The 22506-nt window shown below is 41.9% G+C and overlaps 1 protein-coding gene across 10 annotated transcripts in view; it reads right to left on the bottom strand.

Moving 5' to 3' along the window:
* LOC137421854 (protein tyrosine phosphatase type IVA 1) overlaps positions 1 to 22506 on the bottom strand; it is a 157868-nt gene that overhangs the window by 40386 nt on the left and 94976 nt on the right. For 2 of the 10 annotated variants that reach the window (XM_078773216.1, XM_078773209.1), the window contains exon 1: positions 7391 to 7617. The exons of 6 other annotated variants lie outside the window; for them this stretch is intronic. The gene's annotated coding sequence lies outside the window, so the exon portion shown is untranslated. Of the gene's footprint in view, positions 1 to 7390; positions 7618 to 20328; positions 20427 to 22506 lie in introns of those variants that run through there. 2 more of the 10 variants (XM_078773215.1, XM_078773208.1) reach the window with 2 other exon arrangements.

Below are 22506 nucleotides of genomic sequence, written 5' to 3'. Positions count from 1 at the left end.
GAGATAATTTGTTCACAAAGGAACAGACAGACAAACAGACAGACAGGGGTGAAAACATAACCTCCATCCACCTTTAGTGGTGGGGGTAAAAAATATACTCCTCTATCTGACCTCGAGCACCAACATGTGACTTGGAGTGGCCATATGGTGAATAAAAAACGGCATGTTCCAGAGCTCGTGGTTTATTGGCCTGAGGAAGTCTGTTGTGAAGCGGGTGAAACGTCGCCTGAGATCGGGTCTGCTCTTGCTTATTTGCTCAAATTTTCGGGGTAGATATAGTTTTACTTTCTGATTGGAAGCGCCTTCTTTCTTTAAAATTGTATAATCCCAACCACCCAAATATTTTACAATATATATATATATTATATACACAACAACAACAACAACAACAACAACAGGCATTTTAAGGCCATTTTCCCTGCTAAAGCAGGGGTTAACCTATATATATATATATATACTGGGCTAAGTACACATTTTTCATTTTATGTACGATACTCATATATATATATATATATATATATATATATATATATATATATATATATATATATATATATTATATATACAGTCACGTGAAAAAGTAAGTACACCCCATGTAAAGTTTTGACTTTTTCAACATATTTCAACATACAGCTATTTGATCTTCATTTCAACAATATTGATAGATAAAGGTGATATAATATAACAAATATCATGAAACATTTACATTTTGTAGTCCATTGTATAATTTAAATAAACATAAATGCAAATTTCGCATGTGGAAAAAGTAAGTACACCCCCACATTTATCACTACTTCAAATACCTAAAATTAGAATCAGGTGCACCAGCTCAGGTGCAAATGATTAGAACATCGTTAGAGAGGATCTTGGAGGCACCTGTCTTATTTAAATCTCAGACATTTAGTTTGGTTTGCTCTTTGTTGTTGAAGTGTGCGGCGTCACCATGCCTAGATCAAAAGAGCTCTCTGAGGCCTTCAGAAAGAAGGTTATAGATGCCTACAAGTCTGGGAAGGGATTTAAAAAGATCTCCAAATAATTTGAAATCAATCATTCGACTGTCCGAAAGATCATCTACAAGTGGAGAAGATTCCAAACAACTGCCAACTTGTTGAGGCCAGGCCGCCCCAGCAAGTTCAGCCCGAGAGCAGACCGCAAGATGCTGAAAGAAGTCTAAGAACCCCAGAATGTCATCACGGGACCTACAGGTAGCTCTTGCCACTGTTGATGTCAAAGTGCACGAGTCTACCATTAGAAAGAGGCTGCACAAATTTGATCTGCATGGGAGGTGTGCCATGAGGAAACCTTTGCTGTCCAGAAAGAACATCAGGGCAAGACTAAAGTTTGCCAATGAACACCTCGGCAAAGACCAGCAATTCTGGAACAATGTGCTCTGGACAGATGAGTCAAAGGTAGGGCTATTTGGCCACAGTACCAGAAGACATGTTTGGCGAAAACCAAAGACAGCATTTGACCACAAGAACCTGATACCAACTGTAAAGCATGGTGGTGGAAATATTATGGTTTGGGGCAGCTTTGCTGCATCAGGGCCTGGGCAGCTCACCATCATAGAATCCACTATGAATTCTTCATTGTACCAGAGGGTGCTTGAGGATAATGTGAGGGCATTTGTCGGAAAGTTGAAGCTCAGCCGAAGGTGGACCTTGCAACATGACAATGACCCTAAACATACCAGTAAATCCACCAAGGAATGGCTGAAAAGAAAGAAATGGAGTGTTCTGGAATGGCCAAGTCAAAGCCCGGATCTAAATCCCATCGAGATGTTGTGGGGGGATTTGAAACGAGCTGTGCATGCAAGAAACCCCTCAAATATCGCACAGCTGAAAGAATTCTGCATGGAGGAGTGGGCAAAAATTTCTCCCAGTCGATGTTTGAGACTGGTAGAGAGTTATAAGAAACGCCTACTTGAGGTTGTTTCTGCCAAAGGGGCAATACCACCTATTAGAGCCAAGGGTGTACTTACTTTTTCCACATGCGAAATTTGCATTTATGTCTATTTAAATTATACAATCGACCACAAAATGTGAATGTTTCTTGATATTTGTTATATTATATCACCTTTATCTATCAATATTGTTGAAATGAAGATCAAATAGCTGTATGTTGAAATACGGTATGTTGAAAAAGTCAAAACTTTACATGGGGTGTACTTACTTTTTCACGTGACTCTATATATATATATATATATATATATACATGAGTATCGTATATAAAATGAAAAATGTGTACTTAGCCCAGTGCATGTTCCTTTAGTCGTATGTTATTTATCAAGCAACTAATAAGATTATATTTAGGTCAGCGTGAACGTAGCACTAGCAGGTGTTTGCAAGTCACTTCACTTCACAACAAACACCTGTGTCATGTTTTCATCTATACCCTCTCTCTGGTAAATGTTTTTCATTTTACCATGTATGCCTGTTTAGGCTTCAACACGTTTTAAAACGCAAAGTTTTTCCATTTTCATATGTCCCAACTTGTGTCACCGGTGAATGCAATATTGAAATTGATTCACTGTGAAGGAGATGGTCCATGACAATGGGGAATATGAGACGAACGAAAAAGTCAGCTTCACTTGGAAAAGCAGGTGTAAAACAACTATGGAAAAGCACCACCTATACTTGGTCAAGAATTTTTCTGGAAATAGAATATAATTTGTCGGTATACACTTCATTAGCAACAAAAACTTTCTTACTGGAGCTGTCATATTCGCTGATGCACGTAGATTTGCAGAGCAGCTGGAAATGGCACCTTGTGGTTGTATCCAGTGAGTAGAGTTGGGGTGAAATCAGTACTCCTGGGTTTACCATTCAGATCTCCTGCTGGCAGCACTGTCATCTCTGGCCCGAGGAAGCCAATTAAGGGATTGGTATCAAATCCATGAGGGAGTATATGCGTTCTACAGTTAGGCAAGGTAACTAAATGGCAGTAGTCATGATGATGCATCACAAACATAAAACGATATATAGGTAGTACTACACCTTTGCACCAAAACAAAATAGTACAAGTTTCACCAATCCAGGACGAGATAATGCCCTTGCACAAAAAGAAAAGGGTAGAGGTGTCAGTGATGGAGTGATAGTTAGGTCTCACACCATACAAATTGTACAGACCTCACCAGCATTTGCCTCAATCAGTTGAGTAAGCTGAGTAAGATATCCAGGTCAGTAAAGCTGTAGCAAGATTCCCAAATCCCCCACATCCAACCACACTTCTCTGCCCTCATAGGTATAATATTTGAGGATCAGTTATTTCAAGCAATGATGAAGAACAAAACAAAATGTCCCTGACCTCAGAATTCAATTTAGAAAAGGTCAAAGGTTTCCGTTACCTTGGAGATATGATTAGAGGCATCTTCAGAAAGAGCAGAATTATCCATTAGATCAAGAATAAAGCAAGCCTGGATTAAGTAGATCGAGACATCGGTACTTCATGAAGCACAGAAACATTCCATTATGTGCATAATTTATAATTTATCTATACTATAAGAGAGCCATTATTGTCATATGTGTGTCTGTCTGTCTGTCACCATTTTTCCTCAGAGGTGGCTGAACGGATCTTTGTCAAACTTTCAGAGGTTCGTCAGTGAGTGCCGGGAGCATTTTAGGCAAAATAATGCTTTGAAATTTTTTATTTTTTTTGAAATTTTTGAATTTTGGGGATGTTTTTGTTATTTTAATCGCTGTATCTTGGGTGTAGGGAAGTGTTTCAAGCCCCCACAAAAACAGACCGGGCAATGCTGGGTACCCTTGCTAATACTGTACTTTATATAGCGTGTATCAAACTGGTATTGATGTATTGAAGCGGAACGTGGACAATGCGGATCGAGATGTAAAAAATAATTAAATGGAAAGAAGTGAGATTTAAGTGGTACGATGGATGAATTAATTTTCTCTGAAAGAAAGAATTCCGAACTCAAAAATCAAGAAGAGATTTAAAATCAATACTCATGAAGAAGAACTGAGGAAGAGAAGACTTGGTTTATGTGGTCATGTGCAAAAAAAGTCAGAAGACGAGGCTGTAAAGAAAGCAGTAAATTGCTCGTAGTAAAAGGAAGAAAGCCGAGAGCAAGTCCTAAATAGTCATTAATTGAAAATGTCAAGAAAGATATGGAATGATTGGATTTGCCTGAAACTGATGCAATGGATAAATTGGTATTAAGGAATGTCATCATTCGACTAACCCCCTAAAAAAAGGGTAAAATGGTCATAAAACGTTTGTTGTTCTGTCCATACATGTACAGTGCCTTCAGAAAGTAATCACACCCCTTGACTTTTTAACATTTTGTTGTGTTTCAGTTTGAATTAAAATGGATTAAATTGAGATTTCGTTGTCACTGATCTAGACATAATACCCCATAATGTGAAAGTGGAATCTTGTTTTTAGAAAATTTACAAATCAATTAAATATGAAAAGCTGAAATGTCTTGAGTTAAAAGGTATTCAACCCCTTTGCTGTGACACTCCAAATTGAGCTCAGGTGCATCCAATTTTCATCCATCATCCTTGAGATGTCTCTACAACTTAATTGGGTCCACCTGTGGCCAATTAAATGGATTTGATATGATTTAGAAAGAAACAAACCTTTCTATATAAGGTTCCACAGATGACAGTGCATGTCAGAGCAGAAACTCTACCATGAAGTCCAAGGAACTGTCTGTAGAACTCCGATATAGAATTGAGAGGAGGCATAGATCTGGGGGAAGGGTATAAAACAATTTCTAGAGTGTTGAAAGTTCCCAAGAGCACAGTGCCTTCTCATGACCACATGTCATGCCTTCTCCCTCCCTCACTCGTGCTCTCACATGGAGTCCTGCCTTAATTTGGTTATTTACACTTGGACTGTTTGGAACTGGATACCAAGTGTAGAAGGATTGAATTCATCGTTAGGAAATGGAAAGAATATGGAACTATCCAGACTCTTCCTAGAGCTGGCCGTCTGACCAAACTGAGCAACCCGGTAAGGACATTGGTCAGGAAGGTGACCAATAACCCAATGACCACTCTGACAGAACTACAGAGTTCCTTGGCTGAGATGGGAGACCCTGCCGAAAGGATAATAGTCTCTGCAGCCCCTAACAAATCTAGGCTTTATGGGAGAGTGGCCAGACAGAAGCCACTCCTGAGAAAAAGGCACATGACAGTATACCTGGAGTTTGAAAAAAGGTAAGTGAAAGACTCTGAGAGCATGAGGCAAAATATTCTGTGGTCTGATGAGAAGAAAATTGAACTCTTTGGCTTGAATGCAACTGTCGCAGCAACTCATCTAATACTATCCCTACCCTGAAGCATGGTGGTGGCAGCATCATGCTATGGGGATGCTTTTCAGTGGTAGGGACTGGGAGACTTGTAAGGATAGAGAGAACAATGAATAGAGCCAAATACAGGCAAATCCTTGACGAGAACCTGCTTCAGAGTGCAAAAGACCTTAGACTGCCGCAAATATTTACGTTCCAACAGGGCAATGGCCCCAATCATACAGCCAAGGCAACACTAGAATGGCTTCAGAACAAGACGGTGAAAGTCCTTGAGTGGCCCAGCCAAAGCCCAGTCTTGAATCCCATTGAGAATCTGTGGAGAGACCTGAATATTGCTGTTCACTGACGCTCCCCATCCAACTTGACAGAGCTTGTGCAAATCTGCAAGAATGGGAGAAACTCCCCAAATCCAGATGTGCAAAGCTGATACAGACATACCTAAGAAAACTTAAACTGTAATCGCTGCCAAAGGTGCTACAATGAAGTATTGACTCAGGGATTTGAATACTTATGCAAATTTGATATTTCTGTATTTCATTTTAAATTATTTTGTATAAGTTTCTAAGAAAAAAAAAATTCCACTTTCACATTATGTGTAGATCATTGACAAAAAAAATCTATCTAATCTATTTTTTATTCAGGCTGTAACACAACAAAATGTGAAAATAGTCAAGGGGTGTGAATACTTCCTGAAGGCACTCACTGTATGTACGTATGTATATACACACACACACACATGTATATATATATACATATATATATATATATATATATATATATATGCAGGGTGAATCAAAAGTAGCGCCCGTGCCCGATCTTTGTTTTTTCCGCTGTCAGATTCTTTCTGGGATGTCATGTTGTTAATAATTGTCTTGCAGATTATTAATTTTCTTAGTTTATTTATTTTTGTTTTTGTTTTAGAGGTTATTGCTGAGAGTTTGGAAAGTTACTGAATTTGCACCAAATTGAACCATGAGTTACCTTTCAATGAATCAACGCATTGCGGCCGTGAAACATTACTACAAATGTAATGAACAACCAACGACGGTGGCACGCCGTTTGGCACAGGAATTCGATATTAACCCACCCCAGGGAAGAAACATACGATTGGTTGTCGAGAAACTCTGTGCCGGCTCAGCTGCAATTGTGCATCGATCACGAGGGAGGGCACTTTGAAAATTGCAAGTAAAACAGCTTGGTACACTTCCGTAATAATTTTCCCCCGAATAAATGGTTAGATAAACATGTCATTCATTTATTTCTACCTTCTTGTACACTGTAATACAAATGGCAAACAAACAATCAACTGACAGAAATATATATATATATATATAAACAGAAATCGAGCGCTACTTTTGAATCACCCTGTATATATACATACACTAGTGAGGTACCTGTGTTATGTATGGGTGGACGCTCAAAATCTCAAAAAAAAACGTTTTGAGAAATTATATTTTGAGATATTACCGAACCAGTGAAAGTTTCCACATGCAATAAATGGCGAAAATGCAAATGCCGAACCCCTGAATGCTTTTTACATGCTGAGAGAAGTTTTGAGTAAGTGGAAACTCAAAATCATAATTATATTTAGAAACTATCAAACCAGCAAATGTTTCCACATGCGGTGAATGGCTAAACTGCTAATGCCGAACCCGTGAATGTGTTTACATGCGGAGAGAACAGCTTCATTTTGGTGGAAACACAAAATCATAATTGTATTGAAAAATTTATGAAACCTCCCACCCACCTTAGGACACCCATTGGGACCCCAAAAGGTTCCACAGCACGTTTGGTGGGGCTAGCTCCAAAACTGACGAAGTATTTTGGGAACGGACAGACAGACAATCCTGCTTTATGATTTAAATATTCAGTTTTCGTTTGTTCCAGTTAAAGCCAGAGAGCCTTCCGGTGTTGACATTCAGGGTATAGAGCATATAACCATGACTGAGGAGGTTTTAAGGGGTGAAGGGGTTAGGGGTTAGGGGTTTGGGGATCTCTCCACACCTTTCATGACAGGCACAGGTTGCCCTACCTTACTGTGTAGAGTAGCACAGCCCTCACTGTAGTTTATAAACTGGAATAAATCTGTTTTGCAACCTGGTTACATATGAAACTAACCTTTCTCAAGAGCTCCCGATAGACAGATAACACTGCAGGTGCACGATGTTTGTTCTGTACGTGATGATGAAGGCTGAGCTATCTATGCCTTTTTTGTCTTCCTAAGATAGGCACCCTGTGGCAGAATGCTACAGTTCGACATTCAGAATGTTCACGCAATTATAGTCACAAGGACAGGTGGCAAGTCAGGCAAGCGGTACAGCATGAAGTCTAGTCCTTCCGCTAATGTGGATCTATTTGCTGCTTGCCCTTCTCACACCTTGCTGCTGCCTCTCCGAAGCCTGTCTATTTTTGTCACTGTATACAACCACCTCTCTCCATCATGTCATGCCTTCTCCCTCCCTCTCTCGTCCTCTCACATGGAATCCTGCCTTCATTTGGTTATTTACACTTGGACTGTTTGGAACTGGATACCAAGTGTGGAAGGATTGAATTCAGAAGAATCATCACACGTGGATAGCATATGAAGTAAACAAATAAATAAACAAACACAAGAATTGGTGTGCACTTGAAAGATGATGACGATGCAACAGCAGGAGGGACATCAAGGTTTTCTTTGCAAGCCCTTTCAAATTTATAACCTAAAAACTCAATAAACATAACAGCAACTTTTTTGCATACAAAGTCGAGGCTCGTGGAAGAGCTAGAACACAAAACAGAATAGAAAGAGCACAGTAGAAATGGAAGAAACACACCAAAATTGAGGTGCAGAGACACAACAGAGGGACTCTTCGAGGAAGAATGGATGACGGGAGGAATGAGAGCAAAGGGAGTGAAAGGACGATATGGGGAATAAGAGGGAGTGCACGAGCTGGATGTACAATCTCTCACACAGTAACAAGGTGGGCTGAAAGAAGAGGAAGGGAAAACGGCAGATGAAACAACAATGGAACCAAAACGAAAAGAATGGTGGGCCAGGAGAGGATTAATGAGGGTGGAAAATATCATGAGTACGGATGAGGGGAAGATCCGAGGAGGACGTGAACAACCAGCCATCTTGAAGCCCTCGAGGGAAGAGTGGATTTTTATGGGACAGTTCTGCAACCAGTGAGTTGGAACGCCTTTGCAGACAATATTCAAGCAGGGTGTACAACTGAACATTGAACCTTTGGACATATATTACTGTTGAGCAGTCAGGTTAACATTGTTCTGACTGCTCTAAAACAGTAACACATCTTAATAATATTGCTCAGACTGCTCAGTCATCTATTCTGTGTTTCATAATCACTGCAATTGGATTTGAATAAAACTGCTGTCTGTTGCAATAGTGCCAGCAGGGCGGTTTGCGTCGTGGGATACAAGCAACATCCTTTTGAGATTGCGTTAAGTCAGCTGTCCCATATGGAATCAAGTGGATGTTAGAGAATCCATGATTTGTCTTACAGGAGAGTCTGTTAAGCTAAATTCCATTTTATTATTTTATTTAGCTCAAGTGTCGGGTTGATAACTCTTACGACAGAGGATCTTTCTTTATCTATATAGAATTGTTGTGGTGGCTTAAAATCTCGAAACGCACCCAAACAACTACATTTTGATTCATTCATTCCAACGGTAGTGTCATTCTGAAATATTTACTCGATCGCAGACTGAAACTACAATGGCAAACGGAAGAGAGCATACGTCCGCTAGGCTGAACAGTTTAGGTTTTCTATACCACTGATAGGCCAGATCTGGATTTGGACCTGAACCAAAATCTAATCGGCTTTTTATTGTGGCCTACCCAACTCGTCCACCATGTTTTGTCATAAGTCGTCCACAACTTTTTGAAATATTATGCTATATATCGTTTTTGGCCTTATCACTCGATGGTGAAAAATCACTTAATAAATTTAAAAACTTATCTTGGCCGGATCGGTATTCAGATCTTCACCAAAATCGAATTGATTCGTCCTTGTCAAACACCTAACCTGCCCACCAAGTTTCCTCCGAATCCATCCATAACGTTTTGATATATCGTGCTATATATCGGTTTTAGCCGGATCACTTAATGGTGACAATACGCTAAAAAGATTATCCGATCCAGATCCGGATTCAAATCTTCAACAAAACCTCATCAATTCTTCCTTGTCATACACCGACGTATCCACCATGTTTCATCTGAATCCGTTCACAACTTTTTGAGATATCGTGCTATGTATCGCTTTTGGCCTTATCGCTCAATGATGATGAAACACCTGAAAATTAAAGAAATTCTCATATCCGGATCCGGATCTTCACCGACTTCGAATTGCATCATCCTTGTCACGCACCCAACCTGCCCACCAAGTTTCGTCCAAATCCGTCCACAAGTTTTTGAGATATTCTGCTCACAGACAGACAAACAGACAAAAAACAGGGGTGAAAACATAACCTTCGTCCATCTTCGGTGGCGGAGATAATAAGGAGTCTCACATTATGTGTATGGGGTTGCATGACACTACTACTACTACTACTTCTTTAATGGTCACAATATATCCCACCTTCTGGTGGGGTTGGCTATGGGGGAAGTTTGGCCTAGATTTTTCTTTCACAAATCAGTTGGCCAGGCCTGACATTCAACTTGAGCTGATTTGGGCAGGAATTTGTAATTTGTTCAGGGTGCTAGTAACTGGCCTCCTCTCCCCAATGATACTGTGGGATCTTTAACTTCTACCAATTGATGGAAGCACATTGGACACGAAGGTTAGCATCCATCAGAGGGACGGAACCTTTTCTGATGCAATGTCCTGTTTGTGGAACAATAATTCTAGCCTGGCCAAGAACCAAACCCATGCCAGACAGCTCAAAGGTAAGTACACTTTTGCACCATCCTGTTTGGCTGGGTTGCATTAGGACATTTGGTTGTGAAATTGAATGAGGGGACTAAAACTACCCTGGTCTAAATATACTTCAGACCAATAAAAATACCTTTATAGAAATGTCATAATGCGCACATGTGGTCCAGAACCTCATGATCCTAATATTTTCCACCTGTTACAAACAAGATTAATTTTACCGTATGACCTTCCCCTATTGAATGCGTTCCCGATACGCATCACACTCGTGAATTTATTGGGGTATTTCAGTCCGTTAAACACATACAAACAGACAGGAAACTGACACTACAACCTCTTGTTGTTGACACCTAATACAGACAGATTATTCCTGTCAGCTGTTTAAAACATGCGATTTGAAAGCTGCTGATTATTCCTGTCTTTGGTGTAAATTTTAATGTGGATATTTGACAACATAGCCTTCAGAATGTAAAAAGGAATATTGGAGACTGTGGCTTTCATTCGGCCTTTTTAATTGGACCTTTTTTGCTGTAGCTTTGGTCCAGGATCATAAACAAGGTGGTCGGTCCAGGATTTACAGACGAGCTTTCAGACTAACTTTGATGCAACATTTCATCAGGACCTTAGACTGTATTCGGTGCAGGATTTAAAGAAGACCTTAGATACGTTGGTCTTTGAAGCTATTTGGTTAAGATGTTATCTGTCACGTATAACAAACACAGCCCAAAGGCACTACGTCTTCCACATTACCCATGTTTTCTTAGCTCCGACCATAAAATGTTTCCAAAAAAAAGATATACGTTTGCTTGGTTTGTGGGAGTTGGGAAATGGCTTTGATATGCATTTTCATCCTTTGCTGATCACTGTCATGTCAAAAGGGCCCTCATTAAATTTTCTCCTATTTACTGAACCACTGAGACTATTTGCATCAGCATACGTTCGCCATGAACTCCGACCGAAGAATGGAAAATCATTGTTCACTCAAGCATGATAACATCGATCAACAACAAGCACTTGTGTCTTATGTCACAGATCAGTTTTAACCGATGTCAGAGTCAACTCATGGAAGGGAGCACTTTGCCTTCTCATTTGTGAATAAATCGTTTTTTTATCAAATGAAGATTGACAAAGATATGCCAACCGCCATGGGAAGTGAAGTGAAGCTGAGGATTTGGCGTTAAGCCTTCTTGTTCCGAAGAAGAGTTATGCTCGAACGTCAGCTGCACATTGCACCCCACACCGTTCACACGCCTTTGTCAATATCTGGTTGATAAGACATCGTTTGAATTGTTCGCCGACATAGACCAGCTTTTGCCATGGGCAACTCTAGTATTCCTCCATTTGTGAATCGACCAACAAATTTCTGCAATAATTTTATTTCTTTAGAGATTAATACCATATTTGTTTCACATTGATATTCCACATAGCAACTAGGAGATGTCAGTTAACTTTTGGTATTGCAAAATAAACAAGAAAAAGAGCAATCAGAGATTGCAAACCCTTGCCAGGATGTATTTTCTGTGGTTTTTAAGGCTTTAGTGTTAAGACAAATATGGCGGCCGAACCACGTGACCGATGACGTCATCATTATTTGTTTTCTAAACTAATTTATTCCGAGATTATGCTCGAGAATTTTTCATCTTGATCGGATGAAGTTTTGTACTTGTCGAATTATGACGTCATAATGGAGGAACCTATGACATCATCATTAACATATTTTATTCCCCATGGAGAGTTCTTTACAATGAGCCATGTCTCCATTCTTTCTATACAGCATTTTCGGAGATATAGAGGTGCAAAGTTTTTCGGTTTTTCCAAGATGGCGGCCGAACCACGTGACCGATGACGTCATCATTATTTGTTTTCTAAACGAATTTATTCCGAGATTATGCTCGAGAATTTTTCATCTTGATCGGATGAAGTTTTGTACTTGTCGAATTATGACGTCATAATGGAGGAACCTATGACATCATCATTAACATATTTTATTCCCCATGGAGAGTTCTTTACAATGAGCCATGTCTCCATTCTTTCTATACAGCATTTTCGGAGATATAGAGGTGCAAAGTTTTTCGGTTTTTCCAAGATGGCGGCCGAACCACGTGACCGATGATGTCATCATTATCTTTTTTCTAAACAAATTTATTCCAACATTATGCTCAAGAATCCCTGGTGTTGGGCTAGCGGCTAGGGTGCCGGCTTAGGATCCTAGGATCCTGGGTTTGAATCCTGGTCAATCGCTGAATCGCTGAATGGCTGAATCACCAGGGGGGTTGACTCAGCCTGTCGTCCGACCTTCCGAGGTCGGCAAATTGAGTACCAGTTCACTGGTAATTCCCTGCTTGTCGTTAAAGGCGGCAAAAAGGGTTGGCGTCAGGAAGGGCATCCGGCCGTAAAACATTGCTTCAAAAAGGGGACCGAAAAACAACAAGCAACCACAGTTCCCGAAAAAGGCCAACCCCCGCTTGCGGGGAAAAATGGCCTCTAAAGGTGTTTTTTTTTTATTATGCTCAAGAAATTTCATCTTGATCGATTGAAGTTTTGTACTTGTCGAATTATGACATCATAATGGAGGCATCTATGCCATCATCATTAACATATTTTATTCCCCATGGAGAGTTCTTTACAATGAGCCATGTCTCAATTTTTTTCTATTCAGCACTTTCAGAGATATAGAGGTGCAAACTTTTTCGGTTTTTCCAAGATGGCGGCCGAACCACAATGACGTCATCATTATTTTTTTTTCTTCACCAGTTTGTGCCAACATGGCGCTCAAGAAATTGCATCTTGATTGGATGAAGTTTTGTACTTGTCGAATTATCAAATTATGACATCATAATGGAGGCCTTGGGCCGAGAGAGTTAAAAGTTGAGCACAGTCTATTCCAGGGCAAGGCAAATATGTGTGTAAAGTATGGTGATTCTATGTGCAACGTTGTAGACGTATTATTGCGCACAAACAGACAGACAGACAGACAAACAGACAAACAAACGAACAGATCAACATACTTGCCGGAATCTTTTCCGGCAGGTAACAAACCAACCAACCAACATACTTGCCGGAATCTATTCCGGCCAGTAACAAACAGACAAACAAACGGACTCAAATGCAATACCCTCTCCTCTGGCGAGGGTAATAATTCATTCAGATCCTCTGGGAAATGCATTTGGAGACAAAGCTCTCAGGTTATTCACATCATGTCCAGGTCTTGCTGGACATTACCTGTATATAGGAATTTGGTTCATGTCCGTCCGTCTGTCTTCAATTTATGATTGAAGAATAACTTATTTAAATTTAATGTTATATATAGAACACGAATCGGAAAACAAATCTGCCGTCTAATGTACTTTGGCTTTGAATTCATCCCGATCCACACGCGTAGAGCGGAGCGAGATAGTTTTTTTCGTCTGTATGCCTGCCTGACAGCCAAAAAAAATTGAACATCATTGTTTCCTGCATTCCAAACAGGAAACTCACTGTTCTTAAGGATGTCATAAAGGACACAAACAACATGCACGGATAACTAATGCATAACGTGTTAGATAGGGTGATGTAATAGACACTGCGTCAATGGTGGTAAATTCTGGATTTAATTTATTTATACGACCAATACAATCCTTATTTTATTTAAATTGAATTATATACCTGAACACTGCAGAACACAAATTGCCTTCTTATCACTTCCAAACCCCTTCCATTTAGCAGTACTTGGACATGTTAAATAAGGTGGTGTATAATGGTGATGTATATATATGTATATAGCCTGGTGTTGGCTTCGCGGTTAGGGTGCTGGCTTGGGATCCTAGGATCCTGGGTTCGAATCCTGGTGATTGCTGAATTAATGCCAGGGGGGTTGACTCAGCCTGTCGTCCTTCTGAGGTCGGCAAATTGAGTACCAGTTCACTGGTAATTCCCTGTGTGTTGTAAGCGGTGACCAACAGGGTTGGCGGCAGGAAGAGCATCCGGCGGTAAAACATTGCTTCAAAAAGGGGACCAAGGTGCCTGAAAAAGGACAACCCCCGCTCTGTGGGGAAAAATGGCCTATGAAGGTGTTTTTTTATTTTGTTTTGTTTTTTTATTTAATAATGGTGATGTATACGACTGCTTCAATCGTGCTAACCGTCCGAAATTATTTGTAACAATGTTTAATAATATTATTGCAGTTAATATCCATTCTAAATGACAGCGTGCACCATATTGCTATGTACGAAGATGGCCACTTTGGTGAGATAGACATTGATTGAGAATCAAATCTGTAAACATTTTGCTCAGAATTGATTTGGTCACCGGGTCGGAGTTGAGGATGGCTGTTGACATGATACATGCAAACTACCTGGTGAATATGTTTCTAGTGTAGAAGCTGCTTCCCAGACAGCAACCTCTCTCGAAAGATAGCAAGGAGGGCCACCTGGGACCATCGAGCCTCCAAGATGATCAGTCCTGTAGCTACCAGCAGTCGAGACAGGAATTTGTAATTTTGTTCAGAGGGCCTGTGCGTGTGATAACTCGAACACTCTTCCCAAAGGACACTGGGGATCTTTAACGTCCATAAACGAGTGCTAGCAGATAGGGCGCAGTGCATCCGAGGGACGGCACACACATTGAAACACTCGGGTAGTAGTGTAGCCGGGCGTAGATTCCAACCAGGGCCAGAGAGCTCAGAGGCGAGTGTGCATACCTCCAGGCTATCTTATCAACCCAGAGCTCAGAATTAAGCAGATACCAAAAACAAGGTGAATTTTGTGTTTAAAAATGGATGCAAGTTTTTCAAAAACAAAAGACAGAACTGGTGCAAACTGAGGCGGAAGAACATTTGATTTCAATGAGGTGTGAAGTACCTTTCAGCACGATCTGTCGACTCGTAACACAGCTGCATTTCACGTTAGCTGGGCTAATTGCATGAAGCATATACCAGAAATAATTTTGATGAAACCCGCTACTTTATTCAACTACAAAAATACTTTTACAAGGCACTTAGAAAAACGAGTGCATTCGATTTTGTATTCTCATCATGCCTCGTTTTATCATCAGCATCAGATGATAAATATCAAATCACCATCATCATTAAAGACAAATGATGAATTGCGAAAGATGATGGGAATAGAGCCTGTGATTGATGCTGTGAAGAGGAACAGGTTGAGATGGTTTGGTCATGTGTTGAGGAAGGATGAAAGTGATTGGTTGAGAAGAGTGATGGAAATGAATGTAGAAGGAAGCAGAGGACGGGGAAGACCGAGAAAGACTTGGCTGAAGATGGTGGAAGAAGAAATGCGGGCAAGGGGGTTAAGAAGGAGAGATGCAGAAAATAGGGCAAAATGGAGAAGATTGTCATGGGGACCGCAAGGCTAACCCCCGCTCTAGCAGGGAAAATGGCCTTTAAAATGCATGTTGTTGTTGTTGTATCATGCCACTTGGGTCAGGGCTATCATGAGAGCTTAAAGGATGATCACCAGATGATTTGGCACTGTGTGCCGCTGCTTCATGCCCAAACAGTGAAAACGTGACCTACATGACTTCCGATATACTTTCGACTTTGGATGAAATGAACAGGTCGTTGATTGAGGTATGCCATGGGAAGCAAGGAGAGGCTGACATTTCAGCCATTAAAACCGTTCATCTTCGGGCGTTAATTCGAAATTATATTGATCTGATGAAAGGTGAACACCTGAAACGCAACCTTCTTGCTTCAAACTCCGTCGGTATACCACAATCAACGACCTGTTCATATCATCCATTGTTCTACCTGCCCGCCGGTGCAGAACGACACGAGGCTTCACCAGCATTAAGACGAATTCTTCATTCTTTTGATTTTGGCTTGAGCCTCGCTTCAAACGTCATTGTGATTATATCCTGATTTAATTACATTTTGTTGCTTCCTCTGCTTGTGGATGCATTGTATATCTATATATATATATATATATATATGCATGAATGGAGTTTGGATACGTAAAAGTGTGGCTCTGGTTCCATTACGTTATACGTAGGGGAACACAGAAAGGTTGACGTTATATGTAAATGTTTTAATAGTATCTTACTATAATTCACCAAATGTCCGCCCGTCCGTTCGAAGGTACCGCAAAAACGGCTCAACCGATCGCAACGATATTTTGGGTGGGTATTCCTGGGACCCCTGGGAATAAAATAGGCTAAATTGTTTTTCAAATTTTTCCAATTTTTCCAATTTTTCCCAACACGATGGAATAATATTTACCGATATAAACAGTGATGTGGCTGTTGTTGAAATTCTACAAATACTGTGTATTTTACGTACCAGGAGAGAGTAGATCGACTCCTGACGAACTCTTCCTCTATAAACGTGCGGCTCTGAAGTAACATGGCAGCGTGTGCAAAGCGACTGAGAAACAGGTGTAGCGGCCGCTTCCGTGTTACAGATTCGGTGCACACTCTTCACACATAAACGTGCGACTGAGAAAGACGTGTCGCAGCCGATTCCGTTTTGCAGAATTCAAACTTTTTTCAAAATGTGCGCCATGTACTATTTAGATTTTGATGATTTGTGCATGATATGATTCAACGGATGTTTATATGAATCGTTTAAAATAAAAAAAGCCTTCAATTTCTGATATTTTGCCTTTTCATTTGGGCTTCCCAATTGAAGCCCCGCCCATAGGGCGGGTACCGTTGCTAGTGATGGTAATGCGTCAATCAGATGTCAGTCATTTCTTAAAGATCGTGAATGCGTTGACTCTTGGACTAGCAGAGAAAGTTCTGATTTACAACCGGCTCAATTGTTTAAGCTCAGGCAGTATTCAAACATAAATCCCACATGAATGAAAAAAAATACAGTCTCTCTTACTCTCTCTCTCTCTCTGTTGCCCTTCATATGTGGAGAAGGCTGTTCACATGTAATATGCGAACTACTGTTCAATTTGTTTAAAACTGCAGAGGCTGCTGCCCAGACAGGAACCACATTTGAGATAGCTGTTGTCAAGGGACCTCAAAGAAGACCGGAGCACTTTCTATCCACAGTTCAGGCAGGAACTTGGAATTTGTTCATGATTAATAACAGGATGCTGATGATAAATCACCGACTCTTTAGGAAGGACACCCTGGGATCTTTAAAATCCACCAACTGATGCCAGCAGACTTGGCATTCGGTTTCATGTCCATCCGATCGCCGGCACAGACATTGATGCCTCTCTCTGCATGCAAAACACCAAGGTGACAGTCTATGGCTGAATCGAGATTCAACCCCAGGATGGTATAAGCTCAGAGTACCTCTGGGCTATCTTTCCTGGCCGAAAGTACATCACAGGCAATTAAGAATGTGTTCATATAGCACTGATGAGGACTTCTGGTAGTTATGTATACTGACGCTCATCCATCCTCACTTCACACGATCAGGGAATCTGTAAGAAGAATACTCATTGAGGAGCTTGAGTTGCAACCATAATAGCTTCTTTCCCCAGGCATTTTCAGGCAGGCAGGAGACAAAGAAGAGAAATTAAGATTTTGTCACTTGTTTTATTTTATTAAGAACAATGAGCGTATTGTCAACCGGCTCTGGAAGAAAGATGAGGTGAACTTTACATCGAGCGGTTTTATTAATAAGCAGAACTGCAGGTCGTAGGGCTCAGAAAACCCGATAGCAGCTTCACCAAAACTCTCTGCATAGTCAAAAAAGATTCTTCTTAGCCAATAACCTATTGAGTGATGTTGGGCAGTTTACAAAAGTGGCGTCGCAGGGCCATGCTCATTTACTGAGTGAGACCATTTGAACACCCTTATCGTAAAAACCTAACCTATAATCCTTAGATGTGACACAATACTTGATGTTGTTTGCAATTGAAAGCTGCTGAAGTGTGTTTGTGTGACACTCCACTGCTTCTGGAAAGTAAATATGGAATCAACAAAACATTTCCATAGCTTCAATGGTTCGGTATCACTCTGTACGCACTGTAGCGTCGCAGTCTGTATCCTGTCATGGCAAAATTTTCGGCCTGAAATATTTCACAAGGTTTCCAGCTGCAGTGCAGGCAGTTAAGCCCCTCTCGATAATGAAAGCAGGTGCCTTGCAGTCAACATGACCCAGATGTGCAATAATTACTTCATCACAATAAGGGGAAAATTCAGGACTTTAGAGAGGGGTGGGGGTTGTTTACATGGAGTCCTGTGTGTGTCGTTGGTTGTTATCTCCAAATGTTGGTTGTAGAAGGTTGATCGGACCATAATTATGCATATATAAGTACAGTACATGCAAATCACGACCATGCACGTGTGTGTACGGGTGCATGCGTGCGTCATCACCACCGATCCTCATTTTTCTCAGGCCCTCCTTCCACTCGGGTCTGCCAAATCTCAAGCCCCACTTCCACTCAGGTCCGCCAAATCTCAAGCCCCACTTCCACTCGGGTCCGCCAAATCTCAAGCCCCATTTCCACTCGGGTCTGCCAAATCGAAGGCCCCACTTCCACTCGGGACCGCCAAATCGAAGGCCCCCCTTCCATTCGGGTCCACCAAATTGAAGGCCCCCCTTCCATTCGGGTCCACCAAATCTCAGCCCCCACCTTCCACTCATGTTTGCCAAATTGAAGGCCCCCCTGCACTTGTGCGCGTGTGAATGTCCTCCTCGACGGGTCAGAGCCGGCTTAATCCATCAGGTGCCTCCCCCTCCCCCCACCAAACCCACTCACAAAGTTGTTGTATTCGGTATGTCACTGGATCTCACAGATCTCAGTTTCCTGCAGACATAACATGGCTTAAAAGGGAGACGCCAAATCCCTCACTCCCAGCATGACGAAGTCGGAGAAACCCAGCAAGCTACCAGGCCAGGCCGCATCCCAGATGATCTATGTGACCTTAGGCGCCACGTGTATGGCCCTCCACCCCATCAAAGCACTCCGAAAGCCACCGCACATGACACGAATCCTCAATCTTACCTCGCTCTCTCACATCCTCAACGGATGGAGCTCTACAGGAGGAGGTCCATCAAAGCCTGGGCCTTCCCACCCAGCAGCAGGGAGCCCACGAGTCCCACCAAGCTCCAGAGCCAGGTCACCCAAACACACGTTGAATGACGAGACACCGCTCACTATCTTGTCCCATCAAAACTGCCGTTCTCAGGTCAGTCTTTACTGTCTTCGAAACTGATTTATTCGACAAAGCTCCTGATTCTCTCCATCCCAGGCGAGAGGGAGGAAACACGATCGGCAGGTCATTCTGCCTTCCTGGCCGCCGCCATCTTGTGTGTGTGTGGGTAAATGTTATTCTGTTTTAATGAAATATTCGCGATATACTTTTCTTATAGTATATCGCGTTTGCTCTCGTTTGAAATGCACCACGAGATGTTTGATACCAACCAGCAAATGCTAAAAGATGGAACAGCCACCCTTAACATCCTCCCTATTGAAAAAGTATGGTGCACTCATTGGTGTAAATCCCTGCCTTCACACCGTGCAAATCACACAGTATGACAGTTTATAGTTGGGTCAGAAAACCTAGCCAGACTAGACAACTGGAAGATAAATTCACAACCTCTGAGATATTTGACGAAATACTGCCGTTCTGGTGACGAGCTAGAAGTGTGTTGACGGAGCATGCCATCCCTTTCATTAGAATGTAAATCCTTTTATCCGATCTGTATTTGTTTGGAATGTTAAGGATCCAGGGTGTGCTTTGAACCTCGAACCGCACTCGGTAGAACGGAACTACCTGTGGAGGCTGAACAGTGAACATTTTGTATCCCACCGATAGGCCGGATCTGCATCCAGATCTGAACCAAAATCGAATCGGCTTGCTCTTGTTATCTACCCAACTCATCTACCTAGTTTTTGTCATAATTGTCCACAACTTTTTGAACCATCATTCTAAATATCGTTTTTGCCCCCATCTCTCAATGGTGAAGAATCACTTTAAAATTTCTCATAGCTGGATCCGGATCCGGCTCCTCACGAAAATCTAATAATTTCGTCCTTGTCACACACCCAACCTGTCCACCAAATTTCTTCTGAATCCGTCCATAACTTTTTGAGATATTCTGCTCACAGACAGACAGACAGACAGACAGACAGGGGTGAAAACATAACCTCTGCCCACCTTTGGTGGTGGAGGTAATGATTGGTCGACTGACCATGTATGGATTAACTGTTAATGTTATGATGCATGGAATATGATACGGCTAAGCCGCCCGCTTAGTGCTAGCCATATCACATGCAGTCTACTTGCAGTAGGTGGAAGGGAAGTAAAGGCCGGAGCATGGATAGCGCAGCAGGCACGATGGACAAAATGGACCCTCCTGTGTACAAATCTCCTCATGTTTCCTTGTACTAGTCAATAACCCCTCCCACTTGGAGCGAGAAATTTTGTTTTCAGAATTGGCATCATTCTCCCACCCACCCATATTCCCTCCATCCGGCAGGGGTCAGTGGTTAGAGCACTTGCACTATTCTGCGTGTTCAGGTGAAAATCACAAGTTGTCTCCCTGCACTCCCAGAAAGGGGGAGCACACAAACATAACATTTGAGAGCAGGGAGATGTGTGGGACAGAGAGTGCTTGGGGGGAGGAGGCGTGGGAAGGGGGGGGGGGGGTGGGGTGGGAGAAGTATAAAACACAAGGACACCAAGGACTTCCAGGACAGAAGTTGGTATCTCAAAAAAGTGGATTTGGGGTGAAATTAGCGGGGGTAGAAAAGATCAAGGTTTTGGATGGGGGAAGATAAGAGATGGTGGTGATTGTTGTGGTTGTTGTGGTTGTTGTGTTGGTTGGTTGTGGTTGTTGTGGTTCTCATTCACTGTAAACATTTTTGGTTGCATGTACTATTATTGTTATCGTTTAAGTGAATTGGAGTTAGCTGTTTTCAAAAGGTAAAAATAGTTAGTGTTTTAAAAGAAACCGGAAACCGGATCGGGAACCGGACGACGAGAGGAAGAAAAAGAGGAGGAAGAGGCGGAGCAAGTGAGGTCGGAGAAGGAGCCGAGTTGCTTGGGGGTCTGGAGCAAACACTGGCGAACGAGGGTCACTAGCGAACTTTGGGGTTTCCTGGGAAAGGGATTCCTGCGACAGAGTTGTTATCGCTGTGACAGATAAACCTGCGTGACAGGTTTTGCGGTTTATTCCGAAGAGAATCATTGGACTGCCGTTACGTCTCGAGAACGGACCATTGGCCATTTTGTCTCGCACCTGATTTCGCATCGCTCCAGGTTCTTCACCTCGCTTCAACCATTTTCACAACCATCCAGACGTTAATCTGGTGTGTGTGTGTAACGTGGATTTTGAGTGGGAATTTGTGGTTCACCGTCTGTGAGCCGTTGAACGTCCATACCCGAAGGTTAATTTGTGGTTCGCCGTTTGTGAGCCGTTAATTTGTGGTTCGCCGTTTGTGAGCCATTGAACGTCCATACCCGAAGGTGTGTTTTCCCAGTCGCCTCTTGAGGGTACCTTTGCCCATCTTTGGCAGTGTGACTGTCAACCGAACGGGATTCTGGTCTCGATACAACATCGTTCTGACGATCACTGGAGTGGATCGACTTTGGCTTGAAGCCGGAACCAACTTTGGTTTGAAGCTGGGATAGAGACATTGGGAATGTTATTTTCGCTCACTTGGAGCACAGTGAGTTATATTGTACGAAACTGAAGGTACCATCATGGGAATGATATATTGGTGGTACAATTGATTACTATTGTTTTTGCGCTGTTATTCTTGTGTGACCTTAATACAATACTTGTTTGTTGGTAACAATTGGTGTGGTTTCACCATTGATCTTTGACACACAGTATAACACATCTTTCTGCCGTGACTCCTCTCGGGGCTCGGAGGTACACCGTGACCGGGGTTTGGGGAGGAGCATGTAACAGTACCCATGACCTGACATTGAGACCCCAAGAAGGAACGCAGAATACGTTGGAGGTCGGCCAAGCCGTTTTCGATTCCATGAGAAACAGACATACAGAAATTACGTTCTTTCACATTGTTGGATATTGCCTCAATTTGTTCTAACTTGTTCTGATCCCATAGAGTGAAGGTCAAACCAGAAGGAGCTTCAATATCTAGCTCCATCAAGCATGCATACCTGCCTGAAGCCCACAGTCATGTCCTCAGATGATATATTTAGGTATGAGGGTGGAAACACTGCACATCCTCTGATCATTGCTGTACAAGCTCAGAAAGGATATCTCAAGTAGAAAGAGGTTGATTATTGCAAATATCTCCTATGGGTTGAATGATGTCAGGAGTCATTTAAATTCTAAAAAATATTGAGTAAGGAGTCATGTATTTATTTTATAAGTAAGGAGTAAGTATGGTGGAAACCCCTTCCCCCTAGACATAGAATATGCTCCCGACATCCCCTTTCCCCCTCCACTTACTCATACTGCTATATTTTGCAACCCCCACACCTGTTTTC

The sequence above is a fragment of the Myxine glutinosa genome, chromosome 2 (genome assembly GCF_964187855.1).
Source record: "Myxine glutinosa chromosome 2, kmMyxGlut1.1, whole genome shotgun sequence".
NCBI lineage: Eukaryota > Metazoa > Chordata > Myxini > Myxiniformes > Myxinidae > Myxine > Myxine glutinosa.
The sequence above is the reverse complement of the archived record's forward strand: the minus strand, read 5'-3'. Positions and strand labels throughout refer to the sequence as shown.